Consider the following 27623-nt stretch of genomic DNA (forward strand, 5'->3'; position numbering starts at 1 on the left):
CCCACCACATGGGGTATGAAATATTCGTTCTAACATTTCCATTTTTTGTGTTGTAACTTCCCTGTTTTTCTATAAATTTAATAACCAATCTTTGCCTAAAACCCTTGTGCCATTTTTTTGTCTTTGTGTGTTCTTTCTAGTACAAACTGCTTGCACAGGTATTTAAGAAGTGTCTGCACCACATATTTGTCGAGCACAACAGTTTTGTGGCGCTACAACACTATTTCACTTCATGAAACACAAATTAGGGGCCGTTCCGTTGCTCAGACGGACTGTGCGGGAGATTGAACATACAAAGTCCGACAGAAATTGCCCTATGTTAAAGGTGCACCAACAGAAAATTTGGTGCACTCTGTCGAAGCAGTGTAGGAGGCGCCAGATTCATGAAGAACTAGCACCAGAAATTCTGAATCTGGCGCCCCCTGCACACTACACAGGCAAACTGCAGACCGCACTGTTCTCAATAAATGTGCACCTGTGTACTGTTTGAGGAATAAAGGAGGATAGAATAACTGAAACTATAACTGTAAAGGAACCTGAAGAGGCATTATTATGGTCATTGGCATTAGGGATCAAAAGAATTTAGGTCTCCAAAGGCTGACAGAAGGAGAGCTCTGCCAAACACTGATGGCACAGTTACTATTGATAACAGTATCTAGGGGGTTAAACAGCTGGGATTAGAGATGATCAAATGCTACAGGAGTTGTTTTGCTGAAGTTATGACAAATTTTTCTGAATATTCAATTGGGGTATTTTAATTGCATTGGTCATAAGCGACGTTACTTCAGTTTTCAGCAGTGGATTAAGACTGCCATTGGCCTCAGGCCATCTGAATATTATAGCCATTACAAGTCTGTAATTCATTTCCTACATATAATACCAGAATCAAGCTTTTCGGAGAATGGAGGATGTGTCTCTTCTCCCTGCTTTTAATCTGTGGTTTCAGGACCTTTGGAGGACCTTCACAGGTCCTGATATGGCTCTTCTGGTCATGTCTACTAAAAGAACATTTGTATGTGGATTTCACGGGTGAAGGTTTTTCTTAGTATAACATTTGGTGGGTGGTTTGTGCCCCCTAGAAGGTTTGTATTTCGGGCCTATATTATAATCTACAACTGCCAGCTGAACCTAAAAGTTCTGTTCTTGTTTCATTCATCTATTCATTCTATTTCATTTATTTTGTTTTCAATGTTCTCCTTGTACCATGACCAGGACATGGGCCGGAATGTATCGTTTTGGGCACATTTTAATGGTTATTTTGATTTCTTCTTCATGACACTGGACACAACCCTATCATTCCAATTTCTTTGATTTCCTTTTTCTTCCAGGGAACATAGAAGATACATAATTCATGACATTGTATGCTCCTGACATAAAAAAAACACAAGCAGGGCAGGAAAAAAAACAAGAAATCATCTTTTTATACAGTATAAGATATGAAACCCCCCACTCACTTATAGATGATGAAATATTAAAATAACTGAGAATGATTTAACTATGGCTGTAATGACATTATTTTTCTTCTGGTTCTCTAGTTACGAGGACTTGTTTTCATTTTCCTGCCTACGAGATTACAGTAAATCGTTGTGTATCCGCAGGCTCCTATCCCAGAGATCTTCCACTTGCAGTCTCATCATTTAATTTTACTGTGCAATAAAACATTCTAATATCTTCTTGGAATCTATAAAAAGATAAAAAGAAGAAACCAGTAGACAAGCGCTGCCTTCCTGTCACAGGGGTAATTACGAGCAACTCTAAATGACATTTGCTGGCCCTATCAGCCTGGCACAATAGCAGTCCCATTGGCTACTATAAGGCTTTAACAGATGGCCCTAACACGTCTAGACAGCAGAACCGCTATCAATATGAAGATGTAACGTGCAGGGCTTTACTCCAGGATCGCTCATCACCACAGTTAACTGACAGTGAAAAATCCTGTTAAATGCAAGGATGGATTTTGTAGCCCATTCATTCCTATCAGCATCCAGGCCATATGTTAAGATGGAAACAGATCCGTCTTACAAGTGAGATTGCGATCACTTTATTTCCATTAAGAACCTAAAATTACCGAAATGTAACGATAATATGCTTTGGATAGCAGTCAAAAAACATTAGCCATTATTTTTCCTATTACTCCAGTGCACAAAATTAAGCAATTTTGTAAATAGACTTTATAGATGAATCTGTCCTACAAGTGGGTATACGGCTCCTGTACAAAGATATGTGGCATCCTGCATTTTTTTAGTAGTGAGAGGGGAGGTACTTTGTAGGGATAACAGATGGCCAAATGATCAAACCATATGCATATTATATAGTGGTTACGGAAAGTATTTAACACCTTTACTTTGATACTCTTTGTTTCATTGCAGCCAATTGGTAAGATCAAAAAAGTTCTTTTTTCTTGCTCATTTGCACCCGATCTTGACAGAAAAAAAACAGAAATGTAGATATTTTTGCTAATTAATTAAACAAGAAAAATATCACATGGACTTAAGTATTCGGCTCCTTTGCTCAGTATTCAGTAGAAGCAGCTTTGGAGCTGGTGCGGCCAGGAGTGGATCTAGACATTTGCACACATTGTAATATTTATAGTTGAGAGATTTCATGTAAATCCTAGTTGTATTTAGCTTTTCAGTTGTTGTGAGGGATTTCAGAAGGATTTCATGCAAAACACAATCTATTTTGATTGCAGACAAAAGAAGTGTCAAGTAATAATATGTATGCCCATCCTCATCATCAGATCCTGCATACTTGTATTTTCCCTTCTGTTCAGAGATTACATCTCTTGTCATATCTAGTGACTGTCATTACCAACTAAAAGGGAAGAAATAGTGTTTACTTCATTCAGAAAGAGAACATGGGATGAAAAGCGAGCGGGAAAAACATCCAACAATTATCATTATGTGCCACCAGTATTGGCTTCTAATGGTGCTTGTTTAGATTCACTTCAGGCCATGGATTGAAGACTAGATCTTATTTTTTATATCAAAACAGTATATTCAGCAATGATGCACAAAGAGAATCATAAATCACATCAACCATATACACAATTCCACATTACGCTATTAATATGTTTTTGGAGTGTGAGAGATGAAGTGGCGATACTTGTGTTTTCATGTGTCTAGAATCACATTGAAATAAGACCTTCAAAGAGAAAGAATATAGCCTTTTCTATGATAAATATCAAATATATATATCACTTCTGAAATCTTACTGACTCATACTGATGGTCGCCCTTTTAACTTCATTGTATATGTGTCCAGCCTTAACTTGAATTTCTCATGCAACCATGCAAAACAATAGCATGTCTGTAATAATCAGAGGGAAGTGGATTTCCCATCCCCTAACTAATTTGGCTTTAGGTTAATCTCAATGGCGTCATCCAAGAGTCTTTGTCTGGACTTTACTTGGACAAATACACAAGGCTGCTTCCTCTAAGAATAGTGGCAGCGTAGGCGACAACTTGCCCAACTAGTAAAATAATGTCAGTAGAAAGAAATCGTGGTAAGATAGGGGGCTGTGTACCCTACTTTCAGGAATATGAACTGTCCTGTGAATAAGACACAAGGCCACAAAAATGCCTGGGCTGGTCAAAGGTTACTAGTGCGGAGCTCCATGCAAGATGTAGAGAATAGTCAAAGACAGTTCAAGGTTGTATCAGTCAGCGAAGAGCCAAGAGCCATATGAGCCAAGATCAGGACAGAGAGAAATGGATCACGATTATTGATGAGCAAACCTGAGAAAGTTCAGGTAACATCAGTAGCACCCTGTGTTGGTGCAGGCTTCAATTGCATGAGGTTACCGTTAAATCCCAGGTATGTTTGGGTGATGTCACCAGGGAGTGAAAATCCTTCCCAAACTTGGAGCATACACACATCACTGGCATGTAAGTTCCGGTGCGCACACAATGCACTACTAAATGCCGCCGGCCAAGTGTTATTAACAGTGAGGCTTGGGGGTTGAACCACTCTGGGCCTTCAACTTCTGAATGAGTTTGCTTTTCAGAATCACAGAAATACTAACTGTTGCAGGAATTTTCACCTTAATTCTCCCATAGGAGGAAGGAGCCTTTTATCATACACTAATTTGCATATGAACTTAAATCTCTGACCATGACACACCCACATGACTGGATGGCAGTAGGAAGAATGTGGCATACCGTATCATACACTACAACCAAGCCAGCGAGTAGCATGAGCATAAACAGAAGAACATTGGGGGCCATGCACACCCTGTAAGGTAAAATGACAAGCATGGACCACCACCATTACAAAGACATGCTAACAATAACAAAACAAACTCCCCTGAAAACATAAATTACATTATGAACATAATCAGCGCAAAAAATTTATAATAAAAATTCTTGGATTTTAATCACGCATGCAGCAGTTCAAAATTCTACAACCACCTGTCCAGAACAAGTATGACCACTTGTTAAGACTGCAGGTGATAACAGTACTGTAAGTCTAACAGAAGTGAATAGAGAACAGTAGGAAAACGGTACCAGTGCTTCACTCACACATAGCACTAAGGGACAGATGCACGTATTTTCACGGACATTGTAGATCCTAGCAGATCCCCAGCAGTTGCTAATCATTGGTGGGGGATAAATGTATTTTGTCGAAATCCGTTACTTCTTCAGTTCTGGGCACCAGTCAATAAAAAGGATGCATGGAGGTCTCAGTTATGAGGAATAAGTAAAATAATTAGATTTTGTCTCAAAAAAGAGGAGACTAAGGGATGACAAGATTAGTTTATATAAATACAAGAAATATGGTGCAAAGCTGCTGCAGGTTAAATCACATCAGAAGACAAGGGGCACTGTCTCCTTCTGGAGAAAACAAGGTTTAATCTGCAGAGGTAACAAAGTTTCTTTACTGTAAATCTGTAGAATAGCCTGCCTCTGGCACTAGTCACAGCAGGGGCAGCAGAGAGCTTCAAACAGGGACTAGATGCCTTTTTACATCAAAATAATGTTTATGTTTATAATATAGAATTGTTTCTCTTCCCTTTTCTTCCTTGGTTGAACTTGTTGTTTATGTTTATGTTATGTTTTTTTTAGCTATACTAACTATGAAATTATACCTCTGTATACCTCTGTCACAATAATTTGTCCATATAGATTTTAAGCAGTTTGTGACCTAATTACTTGATTATGTTAAGTCCTTGTATTTGTTATGTTTGAAGCTCTTCTTATATATTGAAATTGAAGGACTACTGAATGTACCGATCAGCATTGTCTTCCTTGCCGTGCAGTCGCTCCGCGGAGGTCATTCGTTTAGCTGCAAAACAAACAATTGCAAACTATTTCCCTTTTCATTGTACTGTACTTATGCTTGACTCCAGTTTTCATATGAAAATATGGTGATTAGAAAAAAAAAATGATGAAAATCCATTTTTTAACAGAAGGTTTAAAAGTAATCTTCAAAACAACGGGAGATTTCATTTATCACATTCTCTGAGCAGCTTAAGAACTCGGCATTTAAATACAAATGAAATGTTCTTCCATAAATCTCCACTTCACAGTCCTGCCTTGCCGTTTCCACTGAATCTTAACAGAAATATTACCACGTTGTTCTTTGTAGTTAATACTAAAAAGTGTACATTGCCGAAAATAAAGATGAAATTAACGACAAGGTTCTCCTCCGGCAAATAAACCATCTATTAAGCAAATAGCAATGATTAATATGGCTTAGTGTATAGACATACAATTCTGTTGATGTACTGTACAGTAAAATGTATTTAATCCTGGATTAAAATGAATATCTTATACATTTTATTTAGTTTTATTAATCAGATGTTACATCTGTGCCTATGTCTTCCATGAATATGTCATGTATTATGGGAATAATTATAACAAGCCTCTGGAGAATATTATTTGTTTTTATTTTCTTATCTTCATCTCCTTGTTCTGCACTTACGGCAACCAGTTGTCTCTTACCACTTAGGGTTAGCGAGGCAATCAGGCAGAAAACGCGGGGAAAGGGATTTAGTCTTAAGACCCACTGTCATTGTCTGTGTTGCGTTTCTGTTCCAATATAATAGACTACACTTAATCACAGTTCAAATCTCAGGGTTTTTTTTGGCTCATTAGTTATTGTGACAGTGACAGTGGTCAGCTCATAGTACAGTGAAAATCTTTTCATTATGCCAAATATCTCTTTATTTGCCATAACCTGGTTTTGGCACAGAAAAACTGATGTGAACTGCCCCTGACACTACTACTTCATTAATGGAACATGGACTTCTGAAATTGTTGTCCTCATAATGAATGTAGGATACTCTCATGCTTATAACTACCATTCTATAGAGCAAAGCAGATAAGTGAGAAGCAGCAGACAAGAATACTAGCCTATTGTTTCCATTCCCGTGACCAGGGTATATTACTATTAGAGATGAACAAATAATTCAAGACTCACTGAAACTCCATAGAATTTTTGGTAAGATTCCATTGGTATCTGAATCTATTTGGTCCCCAATTAATTGCCCTGGAAATTTGTATATAACCCCATCTAGTCCGCTAAAACACAGGTTTTGTTTTTTATTTATTAGGACGTTCTATCTTGTTTTGTTGATTTCTACATTCTATCTTTTTAAACAAACTGATAATAGCGGAAGCCTAATAGAATTGGTGCATACAGACAGCAAATGAAACTATCAAATATCCATTAAAATAAATTCCATTTTTCTGAAGAGAATAAGGAAATACAGTATTCGGATTTGATTCAGTGGGGCAGATTTACTTACCCGGTCCGTTCTCTGCGCTGGATTCGGGTCCGGCCGGGATTCATCAAGGTAGTTCCTCCGCCGTCCACCAGGTGGTGCTGCTGCGCTGAAAAGCATCTGAACGCACTCGAGTTCACCGGGCCGGACCAAGTGAAGGTAAGCGTGTCCCAAGCGTCACATTTCTTTTTTTAAATGCAGCGGCTTTTCCGAATCCGTCGGGTTTTCGCTCGGCCACGCCCCCCGATTTCCGTTGCGTGCATGCCGGCGGCGATGCGCCACAATTCGATTGCGTGCGCCAAAATCCCTGGGCAATACAGGGGAAATCGTCGCAAATCGGAAATATTCGGGTAGCACGTCTGGAAAACGCGAATCGGGCCCTTAGTAAATGACCCCCAGTGTCTTAAAATCGCCAGATTCATGCAAATCTATAAATTGACAAATATGGTCGCAAATTAGGACAGCTCCCCCAAAGGCTCCACAACACCAACATGAGTCACACGTATTGGGAAAATCAAGTGTAGCCTTGCTGGCACCATATACCCCCTTATCAATATGTTGCAATTAGTCTCTTGAGATTTACATAAGAGGGATCTTATGGCAGAGTGTGAAAGTCTTGATTCCCTATCCTAACTTGCCATGCTGTCTCCTTTTAATATATAATAATTTAATGTATCTGGTGACTTTTTAGGACAAAATGGTTATACGAAGGTTGTGCTGATTTCTATCGTTAAGGGTTCTGTTTTTCTTATCTCTCCAGGTGAATGTGGGGGCATGTTTTCATGATGCGTCGAGTTATTCCATCAATATTTAATGACCGTCTATCAAAGAATTCCTATGTATTGTCCTGAGTTCCTGAATTCTGTATATGTCATGTAGCGGTCCTTTCTTCATTCAAGATCCTGTCAACTGTAAGTAATTGGAAAAAAAATTACAAGTACTACTTGTATCTGATGTTTTCTCATTTTGCTTGTTCTTGACATGTTTTTAAAAAAATCTGATTCCATATATGAAATACTGGAAAGATTATATACATTATAGGAATATATTTTATATGTGAGTTCATTGATGAAATATTCATCATATTTTATACTTCAAAACCCCAAGTAATGGGTGTTCACAATGGATGTCTCTAAATCTGGATAAAATCACATCATGGGGGAAATTTATCAGTACTCCGACGCCTGTGTCTGCCGTAGAACCACTAAAATATCCACAATTTCTTCCCACTGCAAGGAATTGTTATTATCCTTGCGAATACGCCACCTCCACGCCGTGAAGGAGCACGGCCACCAGCAGAGCAGGTCAGTTCATGCCCCCTGTCTGTGCTTTATCTAAAAGTTTTACTTACCCGACGGCAGAGCCTGACCACCCAACAAATGCATCAAGAGGTCTAAGCTTACAAATAGATTCATATAAGAAATAGGTTCACACTTTTTTCTTACACAAAAAGTAAAATTCATGGGAGCTGAAAATCCAGTTTTCAATATTTTAGGCGTAGTATCAAAACGTGGCCTTAACCTAACTGTTGATTCTCTACTGGTTGCTGGTCAGAAGTTTGTTAACAGGAGGCCCCTGATTGTTTGCTGTGAACACACCATTGCAATAACAGGACTAAATGTAAAGAGGTTGTGTTGGTAATAGGCTGCTACTCCATGGATTATCTGTTAGAGGTAGAAAAGTCCTCAGCATGGAGAAGACCGCTTTCTATGTCGAAATGGTGACATGAAACAAACTGATAAGGAAAGAAACCATATTGTAAACACATTGCACTTGTTTGGATGACAGTAATCTAACCCCTTGATTTAATATTTCCTAAGCCAATGATTTGTTTCCAGACCAAAAACTTTTTATTTTCATTAAAGCTGAGCAAATAGGATAAAATACAAAATATTCAGATAATTCTTATTCACCAACCGTATTCTAAATATGTTTTTGGTTTTAGTCTGGCAACTATGTCTACTTTGTAACAAATCTCCAATGTATTCTTAGAGATACAGATTTACATTAATCTGGTCCGCCTCCTGCTTGCAAGAGCTGACCGGGAGAAACATATGACCAGTAGTTGATATGAGTATGGAGAAGCCAAACCTGAATTGTAAAGACCTATTCAGGTCTGGGTTCGGCATAGGCACCTGGCATTGACTGTTTAAAGTCGCAAGAAGCATTTAAATTTCTGTGGCCGCACTAGCATGACATCATTGGGAAAACGACGATCCTCTCCAAAATAGCAGGTTAGTGCCATTGAGATTTAAATGCCGCTGGCAACTTTGAAAGAGTTAGTGCCCACGATTGGTGCCAGCACTGTTCTCAGGCATTAATGATGTGGGGTTGAGGAAGTGTTGAGCTGAAACCAGAATCAGTTCAGGTTCAGGTAACTCAGTACGAATATGAACTTTGCAGTTTGGATCCACTCAACATTAATCAGGGCAGATTAATCAGGGATGAAAATGCATTATATAAGAAATACTAACATGAGTACAGGAGTTCTACAAGGTCTGCCTATGTCTCCAGTAAGTTCAAAACATAAAAATAAATGTAAACTTTATCAGAGGAATAAAATAAGCCAATATGGCAGCCAACCAATAAGTAGAGAAACAACTAAAATAGGTTTGTACACAGCATACACAAAAGCCTCTGTGTCATACTTTCATTGTAACCTATGTTAGACGATATAGGGAAAAATGTCTGAAGGGACTCTTTAAAAGTCAAAGAGGAGTCTCCTCACATGTCTGTTAAAGAAAATACTTGGTTTCCCATAAAATTAGGATTCTGGATTCAGCAAAGGGGGGTAAATGTCTTATTGCAGGGGATTATGCTACAGGAGCCCTACAATCAGCAGAAGAAGGGGCGGCAAGTACCCCTCAGCTCTCCTGTATTGACACCCCTTGTATTGTCTTGTGCAGTAAGCCATGTCTGTAGTCCATTGATTGCTTGTAGCTTAGATGAGCCAATTTTGTAAGTCTTCAAGCATTGAGGGGACTCGCCAAAACAGGAGGTCCCGGCATTACTGCACTTCTGCCTTGCAGAGCCGGAGTCCTGGGTTCAAGTCCCACCCAGGTCAACATCTGCATCTGTTTTCTCTGTGTTTTTGCACACTCCAAGACATACTGTTGACCTGTGAGCCCCACGGGGACAGGGATCAACTTGTCATGCTTTGTGCAGCGCTGCGTAATCTGTAGGCTCTATATAAATAAAGGTATTATTATCAGACCCCTTGCAATTAGACACTTATCACTATATTTAAGTTACCCTTTAAGTGATCTTTTAATAGGGTTGTCTAGAGGTTGAAAAATATGGCTGCTTTCTTCCAAAAGTAGCACAACACATCATGGCTTGTGGCGGTCTTGTAACTTAGCTCCTTTCATTTCTATACAGATGAGTTGCAATATCGATACAAACTGTGGTCAGGGTTGGTGCTGTTTTTGGAAAAAAGTAATAATGTTTTTCAACATACAGACAACCCCTTTAAATTAAGAATTTGACCATCTCTGTGATGTTTTTACACCTTATTATTCACAGGCCTTTTAGGGTTTATTTTTAGCCCTATATAACAATCATAAACCCTGTTCTCCGTATGCTAATTTCTAGATACAGAAGAATTACCTGTTATAAAGCAGCCATGAATTTCACTGGAGCTTCGTGTTTATTCTGAAAATTGACACATTGATAATAGCGAACCTTCCGTGCATGTGACTATAGTTACTGTTCAAGGAAGACAAGTTACAATGAAAAGGTCATGGCTGCCGACAGAGCCAGCAGCCCCCCATTGCCAAACTGCCACCAACATACACACAATTATTAAATGTTGACCAATAGTAAAATGAAAAGTTCACAATGGTATTGTCACATAGAATAGCAGCAGTTTGGTTTGTGTTTTGCTGTTTAAAGGTCACAAAGACAGTAAACTGGAGAATTGACTTAAATTAGAAAAAAAAATTAACATCAGGAAATACTCCAAAAATCTGTTCTACTGACAGTAATACAATAAAAGACACATAGAAATGACTCGAAATTGAATAATTTTTCTTCAATCCTCCAATAATTGATGCAATGCAGATAGAAGAGATGCGTGATTCGAGGAGATCGAATGCACTATGCATAATATTTATATATATGGACATTGTTCCATAAAGTCAAACCTATAAATACTATAGCAGTGGTGGTGAACCTATGGCACGGGTGCCAGAGGTGGCACTCAGAACCCTCTGTATGGGCACCCCTGCCATCACCCCAGGGCAGGGTTTGCCAAACAGGACTCGAGACCTGTTGCAGTCCCAGGCAGCCGAGGACCCTAGGAGGAAGCTACAATGATAATCAAAACTTTTTCTCCTTCTTTCTACTGTATTGGGGATTGTACTTTGGGCACTCGGTGTGTAAAAGGTTTGCCATCACTGTACTATAGTATTGATTCATAGGAAGGGGAAAAATTCTACATGGCTGCTAGCAATAAGTAACTCTCACCAAGATCTAGTCAGATAATAGTCACATTTCCCATCCTTAAAAGGATGTTGGTGGAGGGAGGAGAGAACTAACCCCTCCCATGTGTAGGAGTGTTGGCCGTTTCACAGCTCTGTGCTTCTTCAGGCTCCAAACTACTAGTAACCAGACGCTTTATAAGATGGCATCAATGTCACTTATCACAAATACCATGGTAAAAGTCTGCTGAAATTTAAATATATTGGTTGTTCAGGAGATCAGCAATAAAATCAATGGAATTGCTCGGAACCAAAGATAGAGAATATTTATAATGTGTCAAAGCTTCAAGTTGGAAGCAATTATACAAGGCAAATGTAAAAAATGAAGGAGGGTCTCAGCCACCATTGTGGTACACTTGAAAGCAGGTGCGACTCAGAGGCAGATATATCTGTCTCTGAGCATTAGCACTTAACGCTCAGTTGATGCCGGCTCAGCTCAAATCAGAGCTGGGCCGGCATCAGTATACACTGGGATTCAGCTGTAACTAACAGTCAGAGTGAGCTCCGATCGCTGGTGTTTAACCTGTTAAATGCCGCAGTCAGAGCGACCGCAGCATTTAAATTTCCTTCTCTTCCCCACAATCCCCCCTCATGCCGTCTTTAGGGGCACTAATCAGTACTATGGCAGCCTCTAGGTCCAATTGTAATGTTAACCCCTTTCCGCCGCAGCCCTTTTTTGTATTTGCGTTTTCATTTTTCACTCTCCACATACAAAAATCTGTAACTTTTTTTATTTTTCCATGTACAGAGCTTATTTTCTGCATAACAAATTACACTTCAAAATGGTGGTATTTAATATTCCATGCCGTGTACTGGGAAGCGGGAAAAAAATTCCAAATGCAGTGAAATTGGTAAAAAAAAAAACGCATTTGTGCCGTGGGCTTGTGGGCTTGGATTTTACGGATTTCACTGAGCGTCCCAAATGACATATCTACTTTATTCTTTGGGTTGGTACGATTACGGGGATACCAAATTTGTATAGGTTTTATAATGTTTTCATACATTTAAAAAAAATTAAAACCTCCTGTACAAAAATTTTTGGGGGGATATTGCCATCTTCTGGTGCTAATAACTTTTTCATACTTTGGTTTATGGAGATATGGGTGGTGTTGTTTTTCGCAGATTTTGATGAAGTTTACAATGTTATCACGTGTAGAACTGTACAACCTTTTGATCACTTTTTATAGAATTTTTTATTTTTTTAAAAATGGCAAAAAAGTGCAATTTTTGACTTTGGGCACGATTTTCCGTTACGGGGTTAAACACAGTGAAAAAACGTTATCATATTTTGATAGATCGGGCATTTTTGTACACGGCGATACCTAATGTGTTTGTGATTTTTACTGTTTATTTATATTTATATCAGTTCTAGGGAAAGGGGGGAGATTTGAATTTTGGGATGTTTTTATTATAATTTCTTTTAACTTTTTTTTATTATTATTTTTACTTTAACCCTAGGGTGTCTGTACGATCCTATCACATATATCACTACAGTATGGCAGTATATGTATATTTTACTACTCACACATTACAATGTGCTGATAGCACATTGTAATGAATGGGTTAACCCAAAGTAGCTTCGGGTCTTCGATGACGTCATGGGGAGCGACGATCCTTTCCCTGCGGAGATCAGCAGGAAAACACTAGCGGTCGGTGCCGGCACCGATTGCGGTTGTTACCGGTAAGCCTTTGCTGCAATGTGCAGCAAAGATTTACCGGCTTTGGAGAGGGCTTGGCCCACAAGCCCTCTCCATGCACCGGGACCCGACATGTGACGTTCTATTACGTCACATATCGGTAAGGGGTTAAAGTCATAGGGTCACATTTACTTACCCGGTCCCGCGGAGTTCACGAAAGTGCATTGTCCGACAATAATGCACTGTACTGCAATCCACTAAGATCGTGTGGCCGATATCCTGCATGTGTCGCTTCCCTGCAACACAACTCCTGTACAAAAAAATAAATACATTTTGCCATCTACTGGTGCTAATAAAATTTTCATACTTCAGTGTACGGAGCTGTGTGCGGTGTAATTTTTTGCAACCGTTGATGATGTTTTCAAGCTACCACTTTGAGGAAAGTATTACCTTTTGATTACTTTTTATTGATTTTTTTTATATTTTTAAAAATGGTAAAAGAGTGGTATTTTTGGCTTTGGTGCTCTATTTTCTGTTATTTGAAATAAACATTTTTATTCTACATTATTATAAAATATTAATGGGCTGCATTATTAAGAATGACGTTTTTCTGCTCCAGTCTTAATGTTCAGCACATCCAACACGTGACAAGCCAGAATTAGCCAGAAGTTTGGAACTCTTAGAAATTCTGTCGATGCACTCAAGTGCTGGAATTTACCTCTATGCCAGCACCGGAGTAACATATATTTAAGCTATAAGATGCACCAGATTTTACAAAATTTGACTGGCCAGGGTGCACTTGCCGCGAATCGCTCTGTTCCCTGTTACACTTTTTTTTTTTAAGTTAAAGGCCTAGAAGTTTATAATTTCCATGTTGTCAGCCAGAAATTGCACTTTATTATTCTTAGTACGTCAAAAAACTGAAGCAGAAGTTATTATTATACATCTGCCCCATAGAATCTATTGGTTCTTTCTGTAAAAGGGTCAATAGTCGAAACCTAACAAAGCTTTTAATACCCCTAAAATTATATCTATGGATGGTGGGTACAATTTATACCACTTAGAAGTGAGAAATTTGGAATTGTAGTGTAAGACTGGTTGTGCCCTATGGACTCCACTTTTATATGGGGGTTTGTTGGATCTTACCAGATACCTGTCATTGTATTTCAAAAATAAGAAATGAAGTAGTTTTTTTGTATATCAAAGGTCAAAGACAAGAACATGGACAGAAGAAACCTCTTTCACAGACTCAATAAAAAGAAAATCAGGAAATATTTGTAAGAAATGAAAGAAAAACATTTGCAAGTTAACAAAAAGTTTGATTGATCATCTTTATGATTGTTCTCATTAGAAGAAAATGTATATGAAGGTGAAAGAGTTCTCCAAGACTTTCATCTCATTTAATGCTTTCATATATTTTGTCTTCATCTAACCAGACAGTGCGCCTTGTAAGATGGCATCAATGTCACTAATAAATATCATGGTAAAAGTCTGCTGAAATGTAATTATATTGAGCTGTTAGGAAGATCAGGGATGAAATCAATGAAACTGCTGGAAACCAAATGGAGAATATTCATAATGTGTCATAGATTCAAGTTGGAAGCAATTATACTACGCCAATGTATAAATGCAATATAAAATTCCAGTATAAAAAACCATCGGAACAAATAGGGGCACCTTTACTTACCCGACCCCACGAAATTCATGAAAGTGCATTGTCCGTGTATAATGCCCTCTGCCGCGATTCACTAAGATTGTGCGCCCGATATCCTGCATATGTCGCTTCCCTGCTCAGGTCCGACAGAGTTCACCTTCTTTTTCCTGGTAATTGTCAGTGCATTGTCTTGCGACACAATTTGAATCTTAAATCCCGCGCTCAGTCCGAATCAGTCGGATCATGTGACGGCCGCCTGATCACATGAAAGCCAGTGCAGCTGCTCCAAAATCTGACTGCATGCGACACAATCCCAGCGCAAACCCCTGTTAAATACCTGCCAAAGCTGCGCAAATCCCGAAAACCGTGAACAGTCTGACGAAAGTGCGATCTGCGACCCTTAGTAAATAAGCCTCATAGTCTCCACCTACTATTTCCTGGACAACTTAGAATTAGAGACTACAGAAGAGGAAAATTTCTAGAAACGGCAGATCATTCCACACATATACACATATGACAGCTCTTCCTAAAAAACAGGTACAATTAAGTGATCCGTCAATGTTAAGTGGCCGTCAATATTCTCCAGACCATATGCTCCTAAAACCATTTTTATCAACTATTTTATCAAAATTCTGTATTGTGGAAATCAAGTAAAACTATTTAAATTTTAGTTCAGGTCTTGAATTTAAAAAAAGTTTCTTTTATACTAATTTAGTCTTTACTCATTTTGGAAACATTACTGTGAATGATTTAGCTGTTATGCTTGAAACTTTTTAAAACTTCTTAAATTATACTTAGAGTTTTTCGACTTTAAAAAATGATTGATATTGTTTGTGTAATTAAAAAAATATATAATAGAATATCTCTCACCTGGTTCAGTGAAAAATAGAGCGTGTCATAAAATAGATTGAGGGACTACTGCCGGGACTCAGGTCCGGGCAAACCAGTGTTGACAGACTTGGCTGTGTACCAAAGATCCACGAGGAGACGTCCCGTTCTGGAAGGCGCTGCCACACTCAGAGAATAGACCGTGATGGTATATCCATAAAAGCAATTTTAATAAAAACTATTTTAATAAAAAGTAAATTTAAATAAAAGCTATTTTAATAAAAAGTAAAAAGTAATTTTAATAAAAAGTAAAGGGTGAAGGGTAAAACCCTTTACTTTTTATTAAAATTGCTTTTATGGATATACCATCCCGGTCTATTCTCTGAGTGTGGCAGCGCCTTCCAGAACAGGACGTCTCCTCGTGGATCTTCGCGATTGATAGGATGCTGACATTCTATCAATATTTACTTCCTGTAGAGTAATCTCATTGTTAGCTCATTGTTATCACAGAGAGTAATCAGAGCTGTGTGTTATAAGGACTGTGCACCTAATCACATGACCAGGGATATTATCAGATGTGCATCTGTGTGACAGCACATGACCAGGAATATAATAAGCCGTGCACCTTTGTAACATCACGTGGCCAGGGTTATAATGAGCCGTGCATCTTTGTGACATCATATGACCAGGTATATAATGAGTTGAGCACCTGTGTGACATCACATGACCAGGAATATAACAAGCTGTGCACCTGTGTGACATCACATGGACAGGGCTATAATGAGCCGTGCACCTTTGTGACATCACATGACCAGGTATATGAGCTGTGCACCTTTGTGACATCACATGACCAGGTATATAATGAGTTGTGTACCATTGTGACATCACATGACCAGATATATAATGAGTTGAACCATAACATGACCAGGGACAGGTTTTTATCCATAGGAAGTAAACAATGAAACTTCCTTTAGAGTAAGAGCAAGCAGAGATCTAGAATACTGTGAGGAATTGATACAGAAAGTAGATTGGAAAGTTGCAAAACTTTTCATTTACTAACATTATCAATTATTTGCTGAATGTAGACAACCCTATTAAAAGAATCTTGTTTACATTTTAACTACTTAACTATTTCACTGCTTGGGTATCTTCATTCTAGGGATTGGAAGAGCCACCCTACAGTTTCCTCACCAATTAGATAATGAGACTGACAGTGATATTTAGATTAAGTTGTTCGACAACATTTTTATTTTCCCGTTAATTGTGCGAAAGTTTTTAGCTTCTATTTTTAAATTGGAAGCAATCAGTTTCAATTAGCCAAACTTCCGATCTTCTCCTCATAATTGTTTGCTGTCTCATTAACTTGTAAACAACTTATTTTCATTGCATATTTTAGGACTGTTCATTGTATTTAGTCTTTTATCATGTGTTGTGAGTCACCTGTGGATCCACACTTATAATTGCTTCGCTCAAGTAACCCAACAAATTGTTTAGATTCATTAAATGTCAGTTTGTTGCTATTGTAATTGTTTTCATATTTAGTAAAAAGGATTACAAATTTTCCAAATTTAAGGAATTGGCAGACTAGATATCATTTGCAAATTATAAGGGGTGGATGTTAAAAACAGCATTAGACTGTCACGCAAAAGGCCATATTTAACTATTGATTCCTCTGACTCCAACAATCTAATGTATAAGGGACCTTACTTTTCCTGTATTTCAATATGGGTGATCCTTTTGTTCTGAGAGGTGATAAGCTAATATCAAAGGTACGTTAAGGGCCAGCGCCAGCACTGGGCATACCTGTGCAAGTGCCAGGGCCCAGAGTTGCTTGGGTGTGGGGCCCCACATAAGGCTGTACATAATGAATACATGGGAGTGAGGGGCTATATTTAATGAATCCATAGTGGGGTGAGGGGGGCTTTATGTAAAATAACCATAAGGGATCTGTTTGGGATTATAAACTAGGGAATATTTTACGGAACAGGAGCAGTTTCAGAATTTTTAATGCTGCCATGTGAGTTCACTACAAAGGGGCCTACTGAAACCTGGAGTCGGCCCTGGGTATGTTTCATTAGAATTCCCTTCTCTTAACTGAATGCCAAACCGAGCTGAGTGGATGTTTTTATGGATGGCCAGGAGTAATAATAGTGGAAGGAAAGAGAAAGATTCAAATTGGAATCGAAACGTTCCTTTTTATGCCTGGATGATGTACCAATAAAGACTTCTTCGAATTTTATTCTTCGGTGCTGTGGCTCTCTCCTTCCACTATTTGAAGTTTTGAACACCAGATCTTTCAGCTGCGAGCACCAACCCCTAGGAGGAACTGTTGTGGATTGCTGCCCTATTTTTTCTATTTTCAGGAGCAATAATACTCATCCAAAGGAGCATTCTACCAACAGTTCATGGCCATCTTTAAGGAAAACCTGCAGGCCAATACCTGAAATAGGTGGTAAAGGTGGATGCAGCTTGCAACCAAATATGGAATGGTATAGGCTACAGTTTTGCTTAAAATGCAAATATGTTTTACCAGATAAAATGTAAAAAAATCATTTGAAACTGTCTCTATGGAAACCGAACATGACTTCACGTTGTCCTCATTGTACATGCTGTGTGTATCAGCATCACTTACACAGCGCATGCAATGTGGACATATTGAATGTCAAGAGCTACTACGAAGTCCATTACGTTAAACAAAACAAGATAAACAAGTTCATCAGAAAATGTGGAAAATTTTTCTATGTAGTTTTCTTTGGAGAAATCCCACTGCTGGACATCAACTATTGGGTATGCATCCTCCCCATTGATGGAGATGGTGGAACAAGAAGAACCTGAGAAACTGCTTAAAGCTTTATTAAACCTCCACAACAATTGGATCCAGTCTTGATATTTCTAGGGGTCTAGCTTGATCCTACCCCACAGTTTATGGGAAAAATGATGGTGTAAACTTTGGTCAAAGTCTCAACTATAGGTTAAGAATAATACCCATAGAGTTCCCCTGAAAGCTTCATGGTGCAAAAATGGTATGTGTAATAAATTAGCAATAATATACTGTCCATGAGCCATTATTCCAGCCCCCCCCCCAATAATTTACTGTTCAGTATGAATTATTTTAGCCCCCTCCAGTAATATTCTGTCAATCATGTTAACAACTGCATCATCTGTCTGGCGGTCCTGGGATAACTTTAAAGGGGTTTTCTCATAAACTGTATGCATCAAAAAATACTTGAGAGATATGGGTCCCACCTCTACGACACACACCTATCTCAAGAAATGAGATTCATTGTCCCTATTGTCATATGGCTGAGCATAAATGGTCACTCTATATTAAAGCCTATGGGAGCACTGTAAATATCCTGTCTCAGGACAAAGGCTTGTTCTTGATATAGGGGGCTGGTCTTTCTATTGCATATGTCCTACATATTTCTCATGGAAAAATCCCATTAAAGCACACAGGAGTCTTTAACATGTAAAAAAAAGTTGAGCCAAATGGACCCTACATGCCACAGGTCCTCCAGGGCTGTAACTTTTTTGAATTAGTGTCACTAATTGAGTGCTACAGAGTTTTATCAACAAGGTCTGCAAGGGCCTAAAGACTAGACGCTTTTTATTGGTTAACAAAACATTGTGGCCTTTAATAATGTGTGCAACTAAAGACATTTTTGCACCATTTTTGTAACATTTAGGGCATTGACCACCACCCTTTTAGGTTTAATCTAGATTTACGTTTTTTTTTTTAGATATTTTGTTTCCCATAAACTGCTTTAAAAGGTCAAATGGAAAAAAAATTCTAAAGCGTTACTTTTTGTAGACTTTTGACAAACCACTGGGGTCTTGCATTTAAGTTTTTATAAAAGTCCCTGGCCCCTTACTTGGCCCTTTCATTTATTACAGTCAGAAATAGCAAAAGATAAAAAAAAACTTAGGTGAGAAAAGTAGAAGTCTTTGACTATAAATATGTATGAACTTAGGTTTTATCATAAAATAGATGTTACCATCCTGAATGTTACGATGCAAGGCCTGTCATGTACATTCAGCTAAAATATGTCAGCAGCAAAAGAGGAGATAGAAATGTTCTGTGTTTGCATATCTAGGAGAATGAAGTATGAATTACATTATGGTTGAGAATATTTAGATTAAAAGAATTGGACATTTTTGTTAATATTTTACTTTTTACATTTAAAGGGCATCTATCACCAGGATGAAGGATTGTAAACCAAGCACACTGACATACTGGTGTGTGCCCCCTCTGGCAGGATCTCCTCTTCTTTTAGCTTCTAATGCCCTTGTATTTAAGACAAAAAGGGTTTAAAAATGATGCAAATGAACCTAAGGGGCTCCAGTAACACCTATGGAGCCTAGAGCCCCTCAGGCTCCTTTGCAGAATGTTAAAAGCTTTTTTTAAAAAAAAACAAAAAATAGAAATAAGAAGCTAAAAGAAGAACATATCCTGCCAGAAGGGGCACACACCATGTCAGTGTGCTTGGTTTACAATGCTTCATCCTGGTGGTAGATGTCCTTTTAACATTTTCTTTATGTGATGTATGTATGTTAAACTGTAGAGATGTGTATTTCATGGCAAATAACGATTTAAAGTCGTCGTTCATAAAGTCAACATGCCTTATTAAAGGGGCTACATGATAGTTCATAACTTGTTAATTCTGGGGAGGTCCAACTACAGAGACCATTATCGATCCTGAGAATGGGGCTCTGTCCCTTCCATAAATGGAGCACCAGCGTCTCACAATCAAAGGGGGTTCCATTTGTTGGACTCCCACAATCATCAAGTTATGACCCATTATGCTGATAGGTAATGTAAAGAACATATTTGATCCCGTTCCCCCTTTGGCATATATTCTCCTAGTTTATTCTAGTGTTGTCTCTGGTCACGTGACTACCCCAGCCAATCAATTCACAGAAGCGGTTCTCAACAGTCATAGAAGCAGGAACGGGGAGGACATTTTTTCCAAGAGTCACAACTTTTTTGTCTGTAAAGTTATTATGTAAGGGTTTATTTTTAAGCAGTTTTTGTTGAGTCCATTTTATGCTAAATATGGCTTTTTTTTACATGTATTCCTTTTTTTAATTAAAGGGAAGAGTATGTAAAAAAAATATTCATACTACTTTCTGCTTCATATATTCTGTGCGGCGTTTAGAAATGGCTTTCTTTCCCTATAGTACAATTATTAAAATACCCAATATGTATAATTTTTTCATGTTAAAGACAAGAAAAAAAACTTTTTTTAGAATAAAATAATTTGGTTTTGTTTATCCCTGGTTTGAGAACAATAACTTTTTTAGTTTTCCATTAATGGTACTGATTTTCACTGGTAGCCATTTGATATTATTATTATTTTTTTTTTTTGCGCAGTCCCTGGTTTGGATTGCATAATAATTATTTGTGCAGAATTTGGTGATTAACTAACTACTGAGACCCGTGTCTTTTATATGAAATGAGTGGAAGGTCATAAAGGAAGACTGCATACTTTTTATTTTATAGGATTGCTGGAGATAGGTGAGTGAGAACAATGAAAGTTCAAGGTTATGCTGTAAGAAAATATACATGTGGCCGTAGATTTTACTGTGAAAATAATTTGCTTGCTCTATGATCGATTTATGAACTTCTACATCAGTTTCTTGTTTTTTATTGTGCCTGCTAGAGATGAGCAGACCCAGACTTTAGGTTCGGGTCCAGGGTTTGGGTGTGTCCCAAGCGACCCGTACATATTGCAGGATTGGCAGCCGTGCTGCCAATCCGGCAACTCCTACCTACTAGCCATGGCTGTGATTGGCCAGGGGGGTCAGAATTTAAAAACCAATCCCAGTCAATCCCAGCGCCTACTAGATGCTGCAGTCGTAATATAACAAAAATGTTATTTCACTTACTTAGGGCACTAGAAAACTTTTAGTGATAAAATTATGTAAAACACATCGTAGCATACTGTGAAGGAAATCCTTAACTGTTAAAAGGTTTATGCATCTATTTATTTTCCATGTTCACCAGTTCTGAGCTCATACATCCCAACTAATTTCATTTGTTTGATTTTCATATACCGTATTTTTCAGACTATAAGGCGCACAAAAAAATCCTTTGATTTTCTCAGGAATCAAAGGTGCGCCTTATAGTCCAGTGCGCCTTATATATGAACCGTACTTACAGACAACAGCTGCCTTGAACTGTGCACAGGTCTGCCCCCTGCTGCTCATTTATACTTATAATTAGGTGCCCTTATATATGAACCTAGACGTTTTAGCAGGCATTTATAGATGGTGTGCCTTATAGTCCGGTGCGCCTTATAGTCTGAAAAATATGGCAATTTTTTACAAATATCCTAGAAAAATGGATAAAAAGGATAGTGTCATTTTATAAACTTCTCTAAATTTCACTCTCTTTGTTACCAGTGCTTGCTATATCCAGAACATACTCTAGATCTTCGGTTATACAGTGGCACCATCACACTTTTTTCATGTCAATGCTTCTAAGAGGACAATCACTACAAGATAGATTTTCCAGTATGGAGGGTAACGTCTGTGTCAACGCCCTCCTCTGTCCATGCTGGAAGGTTTAGGAGAAGTTGTGTTTCTTTTCATCCGGCAGTCTGAATTGGGCTCTAGTGGCTGACTGACCTAATTTCTGCCATACCCCTCTGCACTCTGCTTCTGTCTTCCAAGAGTTAAGCCTATGGACTTGTAATTGCTTACTCCTTCACACCTGTGGCAGGGCCTACTCTCCCTATAAGTGTGGAGCTAAGCCATCACTGGTCAAGCAGCTGTCAAGTCGTGTTCACACTAGCTCTGTCTCTTTTGTCTCTTGGTTTCTGATCACTTGCTTGTATTTTGGACTACTCTTATTGGATTGTGATTTGGACATTGTTAATTCCTGCTTTTGCCGACCCAGATAGTCTACCCTGCCTTATTGTGTTTAGTCTGTCTGTCTTGTTACAAGTTCACACTTTACCCAGGGAGGGAACGCCAACCAGTTATTGGTCTCCCAGTATAGGGGAGACCCAATAATCAGGCAGGGAAAGATTGGGGGGCTCACTGTCCTTGTTTATATCCTGCCATTACAAGGAGTTTGGGAGAGCTGGGTGACAACTCCTATAGTAGCTGTTTAGGTAGCCATATTGGTTGTCAGCCAGTCTTCCCAAACATCCCAACCTGCAACACGGACTCTTTAGAGTATTATTGAACTCTTTCATATTTTGCCTTCTCTATGGTATAATGTTGTGATATCTATGCAAAGTAGTTTTATTGTAACACTATCTGGCATTGTTATATATCTTACCTCAATGTATGTGTACAGTTATTGGCTATCTCCGGCACTCTCATAGATGGGAGTGCTATAGATAACTGAGGACTCATCAATTCCAGATGCTCCCATAGAGTTGGAAAAAGCAGCAGGACACATAATTCACCAGTTGCTCCGTTAAATTAGTGAGAACCGGACCCTCTGTTCTTGTGATTGGTAGATAATGCGGAAAGAGGTAGCAATCAATCTTGGTCAAACCCTTTAAACCCCATTTGTTCACTACAACTGCCTTGTGTAATGTGACATATCTTATATACTACATAACATGCTCTGGTATTTCTGTATGTTCAATGATTTAACTGTAATTTGCATATCCTGTTTGATATAAACTTAAGCAAACTAAGTAATCTAAATATCATCATCCTCCTATGTACACATCAACACATTAGAGCTAAGTGCTTCTCATCAGTCCTATGTCTCTAATTAACAACTCTGGGGATGGATAATTAGTTTCCATGTTGATCTACATCGTCTTGCAGCCAATCAGAAGGAGAGTGATAAAACCCTTTTCATGCTGTATGTTTACATAATGTATTACCAGGATTTACACAGGATAAAAAGATGAAATAGCTAACCAAAAAATAAAAAATTGATCACATTTACTCCTTATGCCATTTATGTACATTAAATAATTAAAAGAAAAAATAATTAATTCACCTGTCGATCCTCAATGACCTCTTTTCATTTAGATGCCTGCCACCAAGGGCAAAATGTTGAACTCTATGTACTTGGTGCTGTGGCCACGATTTGATAGGAGCTGTTTTTTTTCTATTGAAAGCGAAAAATGGAAGTTTACATGTAAATTAGCTACTAATTGCCAAATAGGAGATAACCATTAATTTTTATATTACGCCCATAGACACACCCAGAACAGGTAGATGGAAATATGAAAAATATAGGCAAATAGGTTATAAATATAAGGTGTTAGATAAGCTAGAATACTCCCCTTAATTCTGAATAGCAAAGTACCATGTCCATTTGAAGTATATAAATTGTTCTGTTACCTAATTTGTAAATGTACCGTATATTCCGGCGTATAAGACGACCTGGTGCCAACGCATACAAAACACTGGTAAAAGACTACCCCTTTTCCAACGCATACAAAACACTGGTAAAAATTAAAAAAAAAACAGATTTGAATTTAACATGGTCCTTTTTTTAATTTAAATTCTTATGACATGCAGGTATATAGCAGGAAAACTGTCGCTCATAAACATAAGGCATACAACAACAACATTACCATTACAGCACAGCCCCCAGTAGTATACAGCACAGCCCCCAGTAGTATACAGCACAGCCCCCAGTAGTATACAGCACAGCCCCCAGTAGTATACAGCACTGCCCCGAGTAGTGTACAGCACAGCCCCCAGTAGTATACAGCACAGCCCCCAGTAGTATACAGCACAGCCCCCAGTAGTATACAGCACAGCCCCCAGTAGTATACAGCCCAGCCCAGCATTAAAAAAAAATAAACTTATATACTCACCCTCCGGTGGCCCCGATGTGCTGCGCTGCTCCCCCGATGTCTGCGCGGCTCGTCTTCAGGGTTCCGCGCCGTCTTCTTCTTTCCAGCAGAAGAAAGAAGACGGTGCGGAAGACTAAAGACGAGCCGCGCAGACATCGGGGCCAACGGAGGGTGAGTATGCGCCCCGATGTCTTTTTGAGGCTGCCGGCAGCTTTTTGAGGCTGCCAGCAGCCATCGCTGTGAAAACACCCGTGATCGGTGCTAGCACCGATCGCGGGTGTTACCGGTAAGCCTTTGCTGCAATATGCAGCAAAGACTTACCGGCTATGGAGAGGGCTCAGCCTGTGAGCCCTCTCCATGCAGCGGGACCCGACCACCGCCGTGAATACACGACAGGTGGTCGGGATTACTGGCGTATAAGACGACCCCAGAGAAGACAGAAGATTTTTCTGTCTTCAAAAGTCGTCTTATACGCTGGAATATACGGTATTTATAAATCTCAGACACATTTCTGTAATTCTCACAGGAAGTAAATACTTATCTATATTTTATAAATTCACATATTTTCTCCTTACTCGTGATTTTACTATAAATGCTTATGCCTATAACAAAAATTCTCTTTAAAGTCTGGTTCAGTTTAAAATAAATTTTAGTTCTATTTCTTGGCTTGGTTTCAAATATTAGTTTTGCTTCATTGCTCAAAAAGGACCCCTCTGAATGTGTAGAGAGCAAGCAAAGCGAGAGGGTTTGAAGACAATAGGAGTAGGTAGAAGAAACAGTGTCAATCAATTTTTACTACTTTTAGGAGAGACAGCAAGGTCAACAAGGTGACATAGTAAATACCCAAAATGTATATTTGTAATATTTTTGTAGTCAAATTAACAAAAAAGAAGGACACCCGACTTACAGACGAAACCTAGTTACAGAAGGACCTCTCTGCCCCTGTGACCTCTGGTGAAGCTCTCTGGATGTTACTATAGTTCCAGATTGCAATGATCAGCTGTAAGGCGTCTGTAATGAAGTTTTATTTATAATCCTTGGTCCCATTACAGCAAAAACATTTTGAAAAATCCAATTGTCCCTGGGGCAAAACTAAAGAACCGATCTTGCACACAAAAAAATGCAAGAGATCAAAAGTCCTTGATATAGCTATGTACATGGGAAAATTGAGTCTCTTAAAAGAGTGATAAAAAAGTTAAACAACTCTGTTTCTTTGAGGATTAAAGTACCTTATATACTCGTGTATAAGCCGAGTTTTTCAGCACTAAAAATGTGCTGAAAATTCCTCAACTCGGCTTATACACAAGTCAATAGCTTTCCCAGCACTTAAAAAAAAAATTGTATACTCACCTTCCGGTGGCCCCGATGCTCCCCTGATGTCCGCGCGGGTCCTCTTCTGTCTTTTGTCTTCCTCAGAGCGCCGCCATGTTTCCCGGGCGGCAGGCGCATAGTATGACGAGGCCGCTGCTGACGTCATACTATGCGACGGCCGGGAGAAGGACATGGCGGCGCGCTGCGGAAGACAGAAGAAGATAGAAGACAGAAGAGGAGCAGCACGGACATCGGAGGAGCAGCACGGACATCGGGGCCACCGGAGGGTGAGTATATAAGTTTTTTTTTTTTACTGCTAGGCTGGCTGTATACGTAAGGGGGCAGGCTGGGCTGGCTGTATACATAAGGGGGCAGGCTGGGCTGGATGTATACTTAAGGGGGCAGTCTTGGCTGGATGTATACATAAGGGGGCAGGCTGGGCTGGCTGTATACATAAGGGGGCAGGCTGGGCTGGCTGTATACTTAAGGGGGCAGGCTGGGCTGGCTGTATACATAAGGGGGCAGGCTGGGCTGGCTGTATACATAAGGGGGCAGGCTGGGCTGGCTGTATACTTAAGGGGGCAGGCTGGGCTGGCTGTATACATAAGGGGGCAGGCTGGGCTGGCTGTATACTTAAGGGGGCAGGCCGGGCTGGCTTTATATAATGGGGGCAGAATGGGCTGGGTGTATACTTAAGGGGGCAGAATGGGCTGGCTGTATACTACTGGGGGCAGGCTGGGCTGGCTGTATACTACTGGGGGCAGACTTGCAATATACTGGGGGGGGGGGGGTCTGTGATTAATGCATTTCCCACCCTCAGCTTATACTCGAGTCAATAGGTTTTCCTAGTTTTTTGGTGGTAAAATTTGGGGTCTCTGCTTATACGCGGGTTGGCTTATACTCGAGTATATACGGTAGCTGTTTAATTGTGTATTTTAACCTGATTCTTAATGGGACCTTTATTCTCTATTAGACACTAGTTTCTGCCATAAAATGAACCTGGAACAAAAAATGTACCTAATAACTCACTTCCAGTATGTTTGTCAAAGAGGTTAATATCTCCAAGTTACAGGTTTTTCATGGTCTATTGTGGTAGCCTCATCTGCAAAATCAACTTTGAAGTGAAATGTAAATTGGTTGTATTTGTTCATGCAGAGTTAGACACTGCAGTCAAGTTCTTAAGAAGAGTTGGGCGCTGAAGTCTAGCCCTTCCTGCCTTAGGACAACCCTTTGCTGTGATGTACATAATTTAGGATACTCCAGGAGAGCAGGTTGTCTATGTCCTGGGGCACAGGGATACAAATCATAGCAAAGGGACATTCTGAGCCAGGGAGAGCTTGACAACAGTTGTAAACTCTCCACCTCCAGAACTTTATTCAACCAATTTACATTTCAATTCAAAGGTGATTTTCTGAATGATGCCACTGGTTTGTTGGGTCCATTTCTGCTGGTTTAGGCATAGTACTGTTGATTCCTAAACTTGCTATTTTTATTGCCTCTGTGTGTTGCATGCCACTTTGATATGGTGGGGGCATGTTTAACTAAAGGAGCAGGGCCTCCACCTTCTGACAGATTTACCTTAATTTATGCCTGAAAGTGGGGCTGACATAAATTTGAGTTTCAGTGGCTGTGCCAAATTTATTAAATTGAACCTGTAACCACATTTTTCACACATAAAGCTAGTGGCAAGGTCTCATAGAGCCCTATTAACTAAATGACCCCGTTCTTTTAGCTAAGAATTGTTTCCTTCAAATCCCCATAAAATATACTTTGTAATCTTGCCTTGTGTATAGCCAGATCTAAAGTGAGTCGAGGGGAAGTGGCCATCTCGAGCTGAATCCAGCAGCTCCTCTCCATGCCTTCTCAGCCTTCAGAAAGTTATGACATGTGACCAGAGTGACATCATCTAAGGTCATTTTGCCTCCTAAGATTTGCAAACTGTACCACATGCATGTATCTGATCACATAAAATCACAGCATACTTCCAAGAAGGCAAGGGGAGGATTAGAAGCCCATGGAGATCAAGGCTGCCATAAGAAACACTAGTTATGGTAAATGTGCCTCATAGTTTTAAAACAAATAATCAGGATGCATACTTGTCTGCTGCTTTATCATGTCAAGCCTTGCAGCTGGGTAGGTCAACTGTGTCCCCCCACTCACCTACAATTAGTAGGAAGTCCCAGTATTCAGACACTGGCTAAAAGCACACAACCGGGGA

General features: G+C 39.3%; 1 protein-coding gene across 5 annotated transcripts in view; it reads left to right on the top strand.

Annotated features, from left to right (window-relative positions):
* The window catches only part of LOC140076866 (5-hydroxytryptamine receptor 2A-like), a 354582-nt gene that overhangs the window by 107094 nt on the left and 219865 nt on the right, over positions 1 to 27623 (top strand). For all 5 annotated transcript variants that reach the window (XM_072123627.1, XM_072123626.1, XM_072123625.1 and 2 more), the window contains one exon: positions 7484 to 7634. The gene's annotated coding sequence lies outside the window, so the exon portion shown is untranslated. The remainder of the gene's footprint in view (positions 1 to 7483; positions 7635 to 27623) is intronic.

Source organism: Engystomops pustulosus, chromosome 9, assembly GCF_040894005.1.
Source record: "Engystomops pustulosus chromosome 9, aEngPut4.maternal, whole genome shotgun sequence".
NCBI lineage: Eukaryota > Metazoa > Chordata > Amphibia > Anura > Leptodactylidae > Engystomops > Engystomops pustulosus.